The 15,988-nt window shown below is 34.4% G+C and overlaps 1 non-coding gene and 1 pseudogene across 1 annotated transcript; one reads left to right on the top strand and one right to left on the bottom strand.

Annotated features, from left to right (window-relative positions):
- Positions 1-312: 312 nt before the first annotated feature.
- Positions 313-7,647, top strand: LOC108661570 (uncharacterized; annotated as a pseudogene).
- On the bottom strand, positions 2,960-3,066 carry LOC148763143 (small nucleolar RNA R71). Its single transcript, XR_016026113.1, has one exon. It is a non-coding gene; the product is annotated as a small nucleolar RNA R71 (small nucleolar RNA).
- Positions 7,648-15,988: the final 8,341 nt, after the last annotated feature.

Raw genomic sequence — 15,988 nt, 5'->3', positions numbered from 1 at the left:
TACTCTGCTTGCTTATAAACTGTCTATTTGATACAAATACTTGCATAGTAAAATTTTAACTGACAAGTTATTGGCGTCATTGCTAGGGAGTTGTTTCTAGAATTTTTACTAATATTAATACCAAGCAATTTAATCTTACTTCAAATTTTATTTTTTTGTTTTAATATTAGATTTTGTTTGCTTGCAGATATCTTTAGTCATTGTATGCAAAGAAGGAACAACTTGGATCTTGTTCCTTTTGATCTTGAGATAGAAAGAACTTTCAAAAGACGTCAAAAGAAGAATTTGAAAATTGCAGCTTTAAATCATACAATGGCTGAGGATAACAACAATAATGGCAATAATGCCATTAATCTGGTTCCCGAAGCAAATAAAGCATTATGGGATTATGTTGTTCCTCTTTTGCAAGGTTTGCACCAAAGCATTAGGAAACCTTCCATCAATGTAAATAATTTTGAAATTAAACTAGCTTACATTCAGATGATTCAGTCTTTAGTCCAGTTTGGTGGGTGTGAAACCTTGACCCCCATAGATGCGTAACTAGAGATAGACTGATGAGTGCATCAAATTCACATATTTAATTGGAGATTAAATACTTAATTAGTCTAAGTTGGACTATATTTAGGATAAAATTTAGGTATTTTTATTTATTTTATTGCTTTAATTTAATTTATGTTTAAATATTTATTTTAAGTTAATGATGTTAGTTTTACGTTATTTATAATTATTTTATGTTTTTATAGGAGTAGCATAAAAAATAATTTCAATTGGTGAAGAAAGGTGCATAATGGACTGTTGCTCTATTTGCATATGTTTTTGTTTTTCAAGAAAGATAAGAGGCAGGGCTACAACTTTGATGTTTACGACTTTGCCCAGTTCTAATAAGAAAATGGTCAAAATCTTTGTCAAAATAAAAGTACTGCACTAGAAGAACAAAAAGGGGCATTTTTGTAAATTACGTGAAACTTTGATTGACTTTAGAGATAAATATCTAAAGTTCTAGCACTTTCTTCATTTTTCTCTCATTTCTTCTCTCCTTTTTACAGAACTTTTCATCCTCCATGCAAAGAAACTTTACCTCCATAACCTTCTTATACTAACTCCAAAATTCATGTTTTTGCACACTTTTTCATAAGGTTTTTCATTCTCTTTCACTTTTTCACCTCAAAAACCCTCAAAAAAAGTTTTTCTTCTACACTTTCTCTCACTAGTTGAACATTTTTAGAGAGAGAAACTCTTCAAATTAGCTTGAAAACTCTTGAAGGAGTTTTTCCCTTTTAATCCTCACTAAGAAAATTCAACTACAAGTCCATCAAGGTGAGAAATGAGTTAGGGTTGATTTTAAGTTGTTAAAGATGGCTAATAATTAGATTTGTGGGCTGTTATATTTTTTATGGTTATATTATGTGTCATAGGTTCCAACGAGGCCCCACATGTCCATTTAGAGCATTAGTTGAAGTTAGAGTCGATCAAAATAATCAACAAGGACAAGTAAGTGAACTTGCATTAAATTATTTTTGGGAAATACATATGTGTTGAGATGAAGCACTTAAATGACTATATTTGACTTTTTTTTCTCTAAATCATGCTTGGGTACAAGCCCTTGATGAAACGTATTATGCTGTAAAATGTGTAATGAGATGAACCCATGTGTTCCTATATTCTGATGATATATATGTTATGCTTTGAATGATAATATTGTGTGATAATTGTAACCGTGCGTGTACGGTGTGGGAGTGCACATGCCGATGATGATGGGTGATTCCAACTATGTGCGTGTGGGAGTGCACATGAGCTGATGACCTGTTGATGATGATTCCAACTATGTGCAGTGTGGGAGTGCACATGAGCTGATGACCAGTGGATGATGATTCCAGTTATTTGAGGTGTGGGAGTGCACATGAGTTGATGAGCCGGTGGTTGTATACATGTTTACACATACTATAGAAATGTTAGAGAAAATATTATGTGATTACAATGAATGTTGAATGTTGAAATTGTTAATTGCTTCCAAATTGATTTTCAATGTAACGAAAAACTCTTTATCTTGCCTGTTTTGGTTGGATATTTGCTGTAATTTTCACTCTTTTCAACTTCGTTGTTGATCATAGATCCTTCACTTTACGAGATTAAATAACCAAAGGTTGAATTAAGGGGCTTTACAAGAAATTAAGCTAAATTGCATTATTTTTAACATAAGTGCATCATGTTTTTTACAACTTTCCATATCGTTTGCTTGTTCCCTTCCTATGTTCACTCACTAGGTTTATACTCACTCTTTTAAACTTCATGTTTTCAAACTCAAAGGCAGTTGGGACCTAGATTGAGGTGTCCATGTATATTCGTCTTTTTGGTAGGTACCATGGCATTTAGTAGTTGTACCTTCACCCAAAGTCGCTCCACTGGTAGTCAAGAGTCTTTTGCCTGTGTATGTATACGCGTGATGTAAATCACTAAGATTCATAGTATAAACAATATATGTATATTTTGATTGATGATGCCACTATGAGTTGACAATGGGTGATATTATTTTGGATGATCTAAATGTAAGTATTTGATTGCCATAGTATATGACTGAATATTTTTATAGTTGAGAATTACGAAATGTGACTTTAGGAATAATTGTTGAAATGATGATCGGGATTACATAAAGAGGCTTGCTTGGGCTTAGTGGACTATGCCCATTGGGCCCATGAGTCGGTCATGGCCTGAAAATTGGGCTGTGACAGTGGGTACCTAGTGATGATCCTAATTCTCATTTGGTAAATTTCTTGGAGATTTGCGATACGTTTAAATACAATGGAGTAACTGATGATGCTATTAGATTGAGACTATTTCTGTTTTCTCCAAGGGATAAAGCAAAGAGCTAGCTTAATTAATTGCCCAATGGGTCTATCACTACTTGGCAAGACTTGGCTCAAAAGTTTCTAGCAAATTTTTTTCGTCTGCCAAGATTGCAAAGATGAGGAACAATATAACCTCATTAACACAATTTGATAGTGAATCCTTGTATAAAGCTTGGGAGAGGTTTAAAGAATTACTAAGAAGATGTCCACATCATGGGATTCCTGACTGGTTGCAAGTTTAGACATTCTGCAATGGACTGGTTAGGTCAATAAAAACCACAATTGATGTTGTTGCTGGTGGGGCATTAATGAGTAAGAATGCTGTAGATGCTTGTAATCTATTAGAAGATATGGACTCAAATAATTACTAATGGCCTTCAGAAAGGTTAGGTTCAAGAAAAGCTATTGGAGCTTATGAAATTAATGCACTTGGCACCTTAACTGCTCAAGTAGCTGCACAAGTGGTTGCACTGTCTAAGAAGTTTGACACATTGGGAGTTCATGCAATTAAAAATTCATTTTTAGTTTGTAAGATGTGTGGAGATGGCCATTCAAATGATCAATGTCCTTACAATTCTGAATCAATCCAATTTGTGGGGAACTTCAATAGAAAGCAGAATAACCCATATTCCAATACTTATAATTTTGATTGGAGAAACCACCCTAACTTTTCATGGAACAACAATGCAAGGCCTTCAAATCCAAAACCCATCATGCTTATTGGTTTTCAACAACAAGGTAGACCACCAATTCTTGAAAAGAAGTCCCAAGTGAAAGAACTTCTCTTACAATATATATCAAAGACTGATGCTATAATTCAAAGTCAAAGAGCCTTCTTGAGAAATCTTGAGACCCAATTGGGACATCTTGCAAATTCCATCAACAATAGACCTCAAGGTTCCTTACCTAGTGACACACAAATCAATCCTAAAGGTAAGGAACAATGCTGAGCAATCACTTTAAGGAGTGGAAAAGAAATTGAGGGGGTGAATGAAAAAGCAATTGAATCTGAGAATGTTGATAAGGAAAGAATGTGTGAGAAAGATATTGAAGTTGAACAGAAAGAAGATGACAAGGCTGAAAATCAAGGAACTTCTCAAGTCATCCATCCTCTACCACATTTTCCCCAAAGGCTCCAAAAACAAAAGCTTGAAAAGCGATTTCAAAAGTTCACCAATGTCTTCAAGAAATTACATATAAATATTCCTTTTGTTGAAGCTTTGGAACAAATGCCCAGCTCTGTCAAGTTCTTGAAGGACATCTTCTCCAAAAAGAGAAAGATAGGTAAGTTTGAAACTGTCTTCCTTACAAAAGAGTGTAGTGTAATTCTCTAAAATAAACTGCCACCAAACTCAGATCCAGGTAGTTTCACAATCCCTTGCACTATTGGTAATTTATTTTTTTGCAAAAGCTTTGAGTGATTTAGGTGCAAGTATCAATTTAATGCCTTGGTCAATTTTTGAGAAACTTGGTTTGGGGGAATGCAAACCCACTTCTGTTACTTTGCAACTGGCTGATTGCTCCTATGTGTACCCAAGGGGAATTATTGAAGATGTTCTTGTCAAGGTAGATAAATATTTTTTTCTAGTTGATTTTATAATTCTTGACATGGAAGAAGATAGGAAAATTTCAATCATCCTTGGGAGGCCATTCTTAGCAACTGCTAGAGCTTTGATTGATGTTGAAAAATGTGAGCTCACTTTGAGAGTTCAAGATCAATAGGTAACATTTAATATTTTCAAAGCTTTAAAATTACTTGTGACATCTGACGACTGTTTTTCTGTGAGTGTGATAAATAACTTTACACAATATGTTTTCTTAGAAGAAAATCCCAATGATCCTTTTGAAGCATGTTTAGTTGCTAATTCTAATAGGGATGATGATGAATTTATTGAATATTCAAATTCGTTAAATGTTCACTCCAAACTTAGAACTAATCATCAATTTGAGTCTTTAGATGTTTCAGCTTCTTTAATGCTAGCTTCTAAGCCTTCCATTGAGGAACCACCTACTTTGGAACTCAAACCTCTGCCTGTACACTTGAGGTATGCTTTTCTTGGAAAATCTTCTCCTCTTCCAATTATTATTTCAGCTTCTCTTACTAACATGCAAGAGGAGAAGTTATTGAGAACACTTAGAGAATTCAAGAAAGCAATAGGGTCGACCATAGGGTGGACGAAATTCTCCTTGAGGAAAATCACAAAGCCACAATTGAACAACAAAGAAGATTGAATCCCATCATGAAGGAAGTGGTCAAGAAAGAAATCATCAAGTGGTTTGATGCTCAAATAATTTATCCTATTTCTGATAGCTCATGGGTAAGTCTAGTTCAATGTGTTCCTAAGAAAGGGGGAATGACTATGGTTGCCAATGACAATAATGAACTCATTCCAACAAGAACTATGATTGGATGGAGAGTGTGCATGGATGACCTCAAGCTCAACAAAGCTACAAGGAAATATCACTTTCCTCTTCTATTCATTGATCAAATGTTGGATCCCTTAGCTGATAAGGAATATTATTGCTTTCTAAATTGTTATTTTGGTTATATCCAAATTGCTATTGCCCCTGAAGATTAAGAAAAGACTACAATTACATGTCCTTATGGCACCTTTGCTTTTAGAATAATGCCATTTGGATTATGTAATGCACCAACCACCTTTCAAAGATGTATGATGGCCATATTCACAAACATGCTGGAGAAATGTTTGCAGGTATTTATGGATGATTTTTCTATCCTTGGAAATAATTTTGATGATTGTCTCTTAAATCTTCTAGGGTACTCAAGAGATGTGAAGAAACAAATTTGGTGCTCAATTGGGAGAAATGTCACTTCATGGTGCACGAAGGTATTGTTCTTGGGCACAAGATCTCTAATAGCGGCATTAAGGTAGATAAAGCAAAAATTAAAACAATTGAGAAATTACAACCTCTAATAAATGCCAAAGGTATTAGAAGCTTTCTTGGTCATACTGGTTTTTATAGAAGATTTATTAAAGACTTCTCAAAAATTTCTAAACCACTTAGCAATTTATTGGAAAAAGATGTGCCATTTAAGTTTGATAATGAATGTCTTGTTGCTTTTGATGAACTGAAGAAAAGATTAATTTTTGCACCTATCATAATTAGTCCCGATTGAACTCTCCCTTTTGAACTAATGTGTGATGCAAGTGATTATGCGGTAGGAGCTGGTTTGGGACAAAGGAAGGATAAAATCTTTCATTCCATTTATTATGCTAGCAAGACTTTGAATGAGACCCAGAAAAATTCTACCGCAACAGAAAAAGAGCTTTTGGCTGTAGCTTTTTCTTTTGACAAATTTTGCTCCTATCTAGTTGGGACAAAGGTGATAGTATACATTGATCACTCAACTATCAAATATTTGATTGCCAAGAAGGATGCTAAGCCAAGATTGATAGAGTGGATTCTTTTGCTTCAAGAATTTGATCTCGAGATTTGTGATAGAAAAGGAACAGAAAATCAAGTGGCAGACCACTTATCAAGATTGAAGATTAAAGCTCGAGGTAAAGATTCAACCTTAATCAAAGAGACTGTTCCTGATGAACAAAATCCTTCAAGTTGGTAAGAAATCACTTCCTTGGTATGTTGATCTCGTGAATTATCTGGTAAGCAATATTATTCTCTCTTATTTAAATTTTCATCAGAAAAAGAAATTTTTGCATGATGTTAAATTTTATTTTTGGGATGAGCCTTTCTTGTTTAAGTAGTGTAAAGACCATATCTTTAGAAAATGTGTCCTGAAAGAAGAAATTCAAAGCGTGCTTCACCACTGCCATTCTTTAGATTATGGAAGACACTTTGGAGGAATAAGAACTGCTACTAAGGTCCTCCAATTAGGTTTGTATTGGCCTACATTATTTAAGGATGCTAACAATTTTGTTTTGTATTGTGACAGGTGCCAAAGATTGGGTAATATCTCCAAGCAACATGAGATGCCTTTCAGCAACATTTTTTAGATAGAAATTTTTTATGTATAGGGGATTGACTTCATGAGCCCATTCATATCTTCATAAAACAACAAATACATCTTGCTTGCCATAGATTATGTCTCCAAATGGGTTGAAGCGGCACCCTTGCCTCATAATGATTCAAAGGTGGTGATGAATTTCATAAAGAAGAATATTTTCACTCAATTTGGCACTCTAAGGGCAATTATTAGTGATGAAGGGAGTCACTTTTGCAACAACTATTTTAATGGATTTTTGGCAAAATATGGAGTTAAACACAAGATTGCAACTACGTATCATCCTCAAATTAGTGGCCAAGTGGAAGTGTCAAATACAGAAATTAAGAGGATTTTGGAAAAAATAGTGTGTCCCACAAGAAAAGATTAGGCAAGATGATTGGATGATGCACTGTGGGCATATCGGACTATTTACAAGACCCCAATTGGCATGTCTTTGTACAAGTTGGTCTTTGGCAAAGCTTGTCACTTACCGGTGGAACTTGAGCATAATGCTTATTGGGCTATGAAGAAGTTAAATTTTGATTTACAAGCAGTGGGTGAGCAAAGGTTGTTGCAATTAAATGAACTTGATGGATTCCACCATCAAGCTTATGAGAATGCCAAACTCTATAAAATGAAAACAAACCAATGGTATGATAAGAAGATAGTGGAATGAAGCTCTGAGCCAAGACAATCAGTGCTGTTCTATAATTCTTGCTTGAAATTATTTTCGAGAAAACTCAATCAAGGTGGTCTAGTCCTTTCATTGTCAATGAGGTATTTCCACATGGAGCAATCGAAGTTAGGGGGACAGATGGTCGAAATTTAAAGTGAATGGACAAAGATTGAAGCATTATTAGGGAGGTGAAATTATTTATCAAAAGTCATCAATTCACTTGCTTAACATGGTCTAGAGTCTTAGTCAATCTAGCCAAAGACTATAAATGAAGCGTTTCATGAAAGGCAACCCAAGCTCTTCAACCTTACTCATTTTCATCTTTTATTTAAGTTTTGTTAGTTACAATATATATCTTGTGATCTAATTTTTTTTTTATGTTTCCTTTTACAGGTAATTAGTTTCAAAAAAAAATTTTTTTTTAAAAGAAAAGTAAGAGCCGTGGCCCTCAAATTGAGTGCCATAGCCCTGAAATGAGGACAAACAAGGCTGAAATAGAATGTTTCAGCACCGTGACCCTCAAAGGGAGAGTTACAGCACTAAAAAAAAAGGCTTAAACAAAATGTGTGAGCGTCGTGATGCTGAAACCCAAAGTGTACTGCTTTGAGTGTGGACAGATGAGAGATATGGCCCTCACAAGTAAGAGTCGTGGCGCTGGTCGAGCCCAACCCTACTTTTTTTATTTTAAATATATTTTCCTTTCTTTTCTTCTTCTTCGCCCTACATTTTCCAATTGCCTCTCTCCCTCTATCTTCTTCCTTAAAACTTTTCTGCTTCTCTCTCACTTCAAAGCTTGTTTCTTGGATTATCTAAGTTGCATTAGCACTCATTATCCTTTCTACACTTTCCATAATCTTTCAAGTAAGGATGTTCTTTTCATTTTTACTTAATTTTAGGAATTTTTGAGATTTTGCTTTGCTTGTCTTGATAATACTTGTTAAAAAAAATCATGGAATCTTTAACATAGATGAGTTCTTGTGTTTTGATGAATGATGGCTTATTTAGTGCTCTTCTTGATTGGAGTATGACTACATACAAATTGCAATATTTTGAATCTTTGGAGTTGTTGATAACAGTTAGTTGATTAAAATAAATAAACCGTTCTTGAAGAAAGGTGGGTATGTGCACTTTGTGTAGGTCAAGAACATGGGTAGCAATTGTTCTAAGAATTGTTTATGCTGTTAGTAATATGGGGTATTTGATATTTTTGGAGTACGATGCCTACTTAGAGATTGTTTAAAAACAAAAAAATGTTTGGTAGATGATGACTAGGTACACCGTATTGAACTTTGTTTAGGCAAATGAAATTATGTTTAGTGTCTGCTAATTAATGATTAAAATTCTTGAACATTTTTTATAAGTGCAATTGCATTAAGGTTCATCGACTATTTTTGACTTGCGGTTGATTGTTGTGAAAATGGGATATAATTTTTAAAGATTGTGATATCAGATTGTCAATTTTGAGGATGTGCTATGGGCTTGTTGAGATGGTTGAATTGAATTGGAAAGCAATTACTCAAATTCTCATGGCTAGTTGTTTGACATATCTGATAAGTAGCACTAAATCCAAATATTATTTGGATTTGTTTTGATAATTGAATTTCTTTTGTAGGAATGGCACCTAAATGATCCAAACCAAGCTCTAGTGGCGTCTTTGATAGATCGAAGTTCATCTTTGCCGATGTCTCTGCTAGATATCATACATCGTTGATGAACAAAGTGCCAATTCCTGAACGAGAGATTGATATCCCCATCCTTCCTTATAAGGAGATTCATCACATGCTTTGAGACAGACATGGGCAATTATTTAGTAACCAACCTGAAGCTGCTTGCAATGACAGCACCTCGATCACTACTGGCGTTCGAGTCTTGTGGGAGAACCCGCCAAGTCCCGAACAAGCCTTAAATGAAATTTTAGTTATTACTACATCTTCCTGCCACCAATCTATAAAATTACTTTGAACCGCATGACTCTTTGGAATAAAAAATTAACATAATTGTAATAAGCAATCTTGACCTTTATTTGCCATAATCGTAAAAATACATTATAGTTTATAATTTACTAACTGTACATTTACATTGACACTATTTACCAATACATCACACTATGGACGACTTGACCTCCAGCAGGGGAGCGACTCGAAATAAGGTGCTATGAGATAAGGGGATGTGTCTCACAAACTCAGTAATCATCGGCTCCATGAGTAGGGCGTAGATGGAAAACAAGCGTAAAGCAGATAATTTGAATAATAAAACCAAATATAAAAGGATAATCTTATGAATCCAAATCACAAGTAAGGTATTTGTGCCTTGTAGAAATGATGCTATAAATCATAATGTAATACTTTCCTTGGTAATCAATGCTGAAAATAAAGCATAGTAAAATAATTTTCAATGCTCAAAATCATCCTTTTCCTTTAAAAGCATAATAGTCGTATAAATCATACACGTTTCCAAAATGTGTTTCATGTAAAAATAACCATGTACATTCACGTATATCAACTCAAAATAAACTTATAAAGCGCTGAAAGCTTGCAACCAAGTAGGGGAGTTGCGGCAAACATTAACTCTCCACCATGCAAAAGAGTATGAGTATAAAACTCTCAAGGCTCTTGAGTAGGTAAACATAGTAATCATTCGTGGACCCACTTCCACGAAATACCAATCCGAGAGCCCCGCTCCACCGGATTCCCACAGCCATGACAGTCTCAATGATGTTGGCTGACATCGAAGAAATCAGGTGGTCGTAACCACATAAATCAACTTCTGGCCTAGCCACATATATCAACCCATGGCCTCACCACGTGTATGTCACAGACCGTGGCCCTAGCCACGTCTAACAGCCTGTCGATGACCTAAAAGTTCTCTAGCTACAGCTCACTTGTGCACAAGGGTCACACTATCTCGATGTGACATTTGGCCTACTCTCAACGCTCTTGGTTTGTCAAAACCATTTTCCAAAACCAAATCAAGTTTTCCAAGACTTTTGCTTTAAATCATTTGCAAACAAGGTTCGATAACCTTTCAAATTGCTTTTCACATTAAAGGCATGGTGTAAACACTTGTATAAAGATCGGACTAAAACTGGCTCTCAAAAGTTTGCATTTAAACCATTTTGACAAGTGCATTTAACCATGCATATCATGCAAAGATACAAGGCATGGATTTTTTATGCAAAACAGTTCAAAATGGCTTGTTTCCCAATTTCTAAAACTCTTTACATGCATGTATATATATATATATTCTACACAAACAATTTCCAAATCAACTTGCATCCACAATTTCCTATGGTTTCTACCAGTTCATGCTTTCCACAATAGCAGTGTATAAATCATTGTAAATCCATTTTAAAATCACCTATTAAGGCTAACAACCCATGCTATCCACAGTTGCATTTAAAGAAAACTGGCAACGTTTATTGAACTATAACAATATATATAGTATAGATCTTTTGAAATAGACACCCACTACTCACCTTACAATAGTAGGACACTACGTCGCTATCGGTTTGGGTGCGTTTCTAGCTAATGTTACTTGTCGGTCACCCGTCACCACCTTCGGTACGCCACCACGGCAAACCTTTCTCACTTGTACACTTCCTAATAGCAAGTTAACTCAATATATTTAGTGAATGTCACCACAAGTTTATTCATATTTTCTACCTTATGTACCACATTCTTAGTTTTATGCTTTTATATCACATCCCATTTTCTTTCTTATTCAAACATTAATCATCATTTTAGTAACTTACATCATGCTAGAATCACCATTCTTTCTCACTTAACCTTTGCATATTCACGTTCATCTTGACATATGTTTACCAAAGAAATTCATATCTTTTACTTGCGTAATCCTTTATATTATATGTACTGACAACTTATTTATAGCATTAAGTTCCCATTTCAACCTTTCCAAGCAACTTTCATCCAAATCCATCTTATATTTCATAATATTAACCACATATATGGCAGCAACAATCATTCTAAATCTCACTCAATTATTTCCAAGTTTACATGCATAATTGTCTATCTAACTTTCAATGCTTTATTTCTCAATCCTTCATTCACATTATCCCTCCATATTTCTTTCAAACAACATAAGAAGCAAACTTAACATTTCCAACTAGCTCACGCATTTTAGATTCTTTCAACAACCATTATCCTTCACAATATGCCTTTCAAGATCCCTATCAACATAACAAAAGCCATTTTCTTAAGATCTCTCAACTATACTTAAAGCATTATTCATTTTTACCTTAAAGGTTGCTTGATCCGCACATGCACTCCAACATTCCTCTAAAACTTCAATCACCAGGCTGCCAACATGATTCACAAATTAGTTCTTCAAAAAAATCTTACCATCCATTGGCCTTAAAACTCATTATTATGTTTACCGTTTCTCTTTCACTTAAATCTATCATGCATTCACGGGTTTGATGGCTTGCATGTCACTAAATCTCCTCCAATCTGTTGGTCCTAAATAAAGGTGCTAGAACGGAGATGGATAACACTTTTTTGAATGTCACTAAACTTGACTTCTAATTGAGGGCAAGTTAAAGGTCAATGATGAGAAGTTAGATGTAAGATGAACGAATGATTTAGGGAAGAATGAAATGAAAAATAAAAGTGGGCAAACAATACACAAAGATTTATAGTGGTTCGATCAAAGACCTACATCCACTACCTTGATCTTTCAACCAAGGATTTTTCAAACCAAGTCACTATAAATGGTGGAATTCCCAAGCTCCCACCAAGCTTTTACAATGGCTTTTTGTCACAGCCTAATCCCAGGCCATGACCGGAGCAAGGACCCAATAGGCACAGCCCACTAGGCCCAAGCAAGCCTTCCTATATGAATCTGTACATTAGTCCATCTATCATTCATATTTCTTTAATATCTATACTTAATAGTGTTCGAACACTAATTTCTTCGAAGACAATTCGTAGAACCCAAGTAAATACTCGCACTGGCATCATAAATTGAAATATACATAGATAGTTTGTCAAATGTATCTTAACAATTCACATTAAACATGTATGTGCATATACAAAGACCTTGACCGTCAGTGGAGTGACTCTAGGAGACCTACCGAAAAATAGATAAGAGAAAAGACCTCAGCCTAGGAATCCAACTACCTTCAAACCTGAAAACTAAAACATTAAGTTGAAAATAATAAGTATAAACTCAGTGAGTGAACTTAGGAAGGGAACAAGCAAATGATACAGAAAGATTTTGAAAACACGATGCACTTATTTTTAAAACAATGCAATTTAGTTTAATTTCTTGTAAAGCCCTTGATTCAACCCTTGATTATTTAATCCCTTAAGGTGAAGGATTTATAATCCACAATGGAGTTAAAAAGAGTGAAAACTATAGCAAATATCCAATCAAGACAAGCAAAACAGAGGGTTTCTCACTACAGCGGAAAGGCATTCTATAGCATATAGTACAATCACATTTTTATTTTCATAACTTGTCTATAGCATATATATATATATATATATATATATACACATGAAAACCACCGCCACCTTACTCAGCTCATGTGCACTCCCTACACGCATAAGGCAATATCATCATGTGCACTCCCTACACGAACATTTCAATATCATCATGTGCACTCCCTACATGCATATTTCAATATCATCACACGAACTCCCACCCACATCATTATCGACATGTGCACTGCCACACCGCACACCACCGGCACCGTCACGTGCACTCCCACATCGCTCGTGCATGGTTATAGCTATTATACAACATTATCACTCAAAGCATAACACACATATCCACATAATATAGGAACACATGAGTTTATCACATTAATATTTCACAACATTAAAACGTTTCATCAAGGGCTTGTTCACATGCAAGTTTTAAAGAAAAACCAATAAAATATTTCAAGTAGTTAATCAAGCATATAATCATTTATTCCAAAATATTTTAATGCAAGTTCACTCACAGTGTCTTTGTTCATGCTTTGATAGACTCTAATTGCGTTTAATGCTCCAAATGGAGATGTGGAGTCTCGTTGGAACCTATACATACAATAGCATCACACCAACTCAATTTACATAAATACTATTCCAAAAGTTGTTTCCTAAATCAAGTTTTACTAGTTATTCCTAACTAGCTTCCAATTACCATTTAAGTAGTCATTGTTCATACTAGACATGATTAAATAACCTTCAACAATAAATCAGCCCACAAACCTAATTATTGACCATCATCAACAACTCAAAAATCAAATCTAACTCATTATCACTATGGTGGCTTTATAGTGGAATTCTTATCAAGAGTTCTTCAAGCTATCAAGGAAAGTCTATCTCTCTCTCTCTCTCTCAAAATGTTCAGCTAGCGAGAAAAAGTGTAGAAGAAGAGCTTTTGAGGGTTCTTGAGGTGTAAAAGTGAAAGAGTATGAAAAACCCTATGAAAAAGTGTACAAAAGTATGAGAATCAGAGTTAATTCAAGAAAGTTATGGAGGCTTTAAGGCTTCTTTTCCATGGAAGGGATAAAACGTTTAGTGAGGGAAAAGGATGGGAAGAAGAAGAAGAAGCTGCTGGAAGTGAGAAGAAGGTGCTGGAAGAAATGAGATATTTATCCTAAAGTCAATCAAAGTTTCACAAAATTTACAAAAATGCCCCCTTTTTGTTCTTTTGGTGCAGTACCTTCACTTTGACAAAGATTTTGACCACCTTTCGTTCAGAACTAGGCAAAGTGGTAAAAATAAAAGTTGTAGCTCTACCTCTTATCTTTCTAATGGTACAAAAATACGTCATTTGGACTTTTTTGGTGGGAGATATGATTGAAAAATCGAAACATATGCAAATAGAGTAACAATTAATTATGCACTTTTCTTCACCAACTGAAATTATTTTTGATCTTACTCATATAAAAACATAAAATAATTATAAATTACGTAAAACTAGCATCATTAACTCAAAATAAACATTTAAACATAAATTAAAATAAACTAATAAAATAAATAAAAAAACCTAAATTCAATCCTAAATCTAGTCCAACTTAGACTAATTAGATATTTAATCTCCCATTAAATATATGAATTTGATGCACTCAACAGTCTACCTATAGTCACGCAGCTATGGAGGTCAGGGTTTCACAATTAGCCACCATATTAAAGTACATGGTATTATACTTTTTATAGGCTCAACCACAACCTTTAATAATGGTTTTTCTCGAGATCAACCAAAACCCAAAACTAACTTTTCCTAGGTTGAGTTAGAATCTATACACCCAATCAAGCTAACCCAAGCTTGAACAATCCACTTAGAGTGACTTGCACACTTTAAGTAATCAAGGAGAACAGAAATCAAGAAACTTATGATCACTAACCTAATCTGAATGGTACAAGATGAAGAGCTTAACTCTATTACAAGGATTGGAGTGAAGTGCAAAAAGTATGCAGAGAGTTTTTTCTATTTGTGAGCTCTTTTTGATCTTGGAAGCATCTAATCTTGTTCGTAGCCATTGGGGAGGGTTTTTATACTTGAAAAACCAACTTTGATGGATGTTTGACAACTTTAGACCTTTGGAAATAGTTTGCAGTTAGTTCTAGCTATTAATTTGTCTTTTAGCATTCAAATTCAAATTTTCAAACAGAATGCTTTTAGTTGACTAACATACTTCTTAGTCGATTAAGTCATTTCTATCTTCTGATCCCAATTTCTGGCAGTGAGCTCTTAGTCGACTAACCATGTTTCTTGGTTGACTAAGTCTTCTTTGTTTCTGAACCAGTCATCTCCATTTTTGAGTTTTAGTTGACTAACTCCCTTGGTTATCTGACTAATAGGCTTTTGTTTTGTGGCTCAATTGTAGCTCTTTATTCTTATGAGTTTTGATATTTGCTTTTTAGTGATTAATTCATTTTTGACATACATTTTCATCCTGCACTCAAGTAGTATAGTTAGACATAAATGAGTGGAAATGTTTTATTATCATCAAAGACTAATGGAGCCAACAATCTTCCCCTTTTTTATGATGACAAAACATTCCTTGATTAAAAGCACAGTGTCTATTAGTTTTTTTTTTTGTGCTAGATTAGGATTTCTCCCCCTGAGTGTGCGCTCCTCCTTAATGTATGCATGATCTTTTGAAGTTATTTTATTATCCAACTTAGTAGGTGAGCAAGTTTTTATTTATTTCTTAAAGAAAATAATAGGTATAGATTCAAACATTTGATAGAATATCTTCATACAGGCTTATAAAACAATCAGCAATAGGTGACAGAATGAAAAAATATCATCAATATTGTAACTAACTGTCATCAACATATTACCAATAGACCATATCCATTCCAAAAACAAATGTCATTAATGCCATTAACAATCCAACAAAAATAACAAAAAAAACATAACAGAAATAAGTTATCAGCATCCAATTTTTAACCATCAGTAAACAAGATAACATAAACAGCCCAACATCATCAGAGTCAGATTCAGATTCTTAAATTACCCCTAAATTACTTCTACTTTTTCCCT

The sequence above is a fragment of the Theobroma cacao genome, chromosome 4 (genome assembly GCF_053813885.1).
Source record: "Theobroma cacao isolate CCN51 chromosome 4, ASM5381388v1, whole genome shotgun sequence".
Classification (NCBI taxonomy): domain Eukaryota; kingdom Viridiplantae; phylum Streptophyta; class Magnoliopsida; order Malvales; family Malvaceae; genus Theobroma; species Theobroma cacao.
The sequence above is the reverse complement of the archived record's forward strand: the minus strand, read 5'-3'. Positions and strand labels throughout refer to the sequence as shown.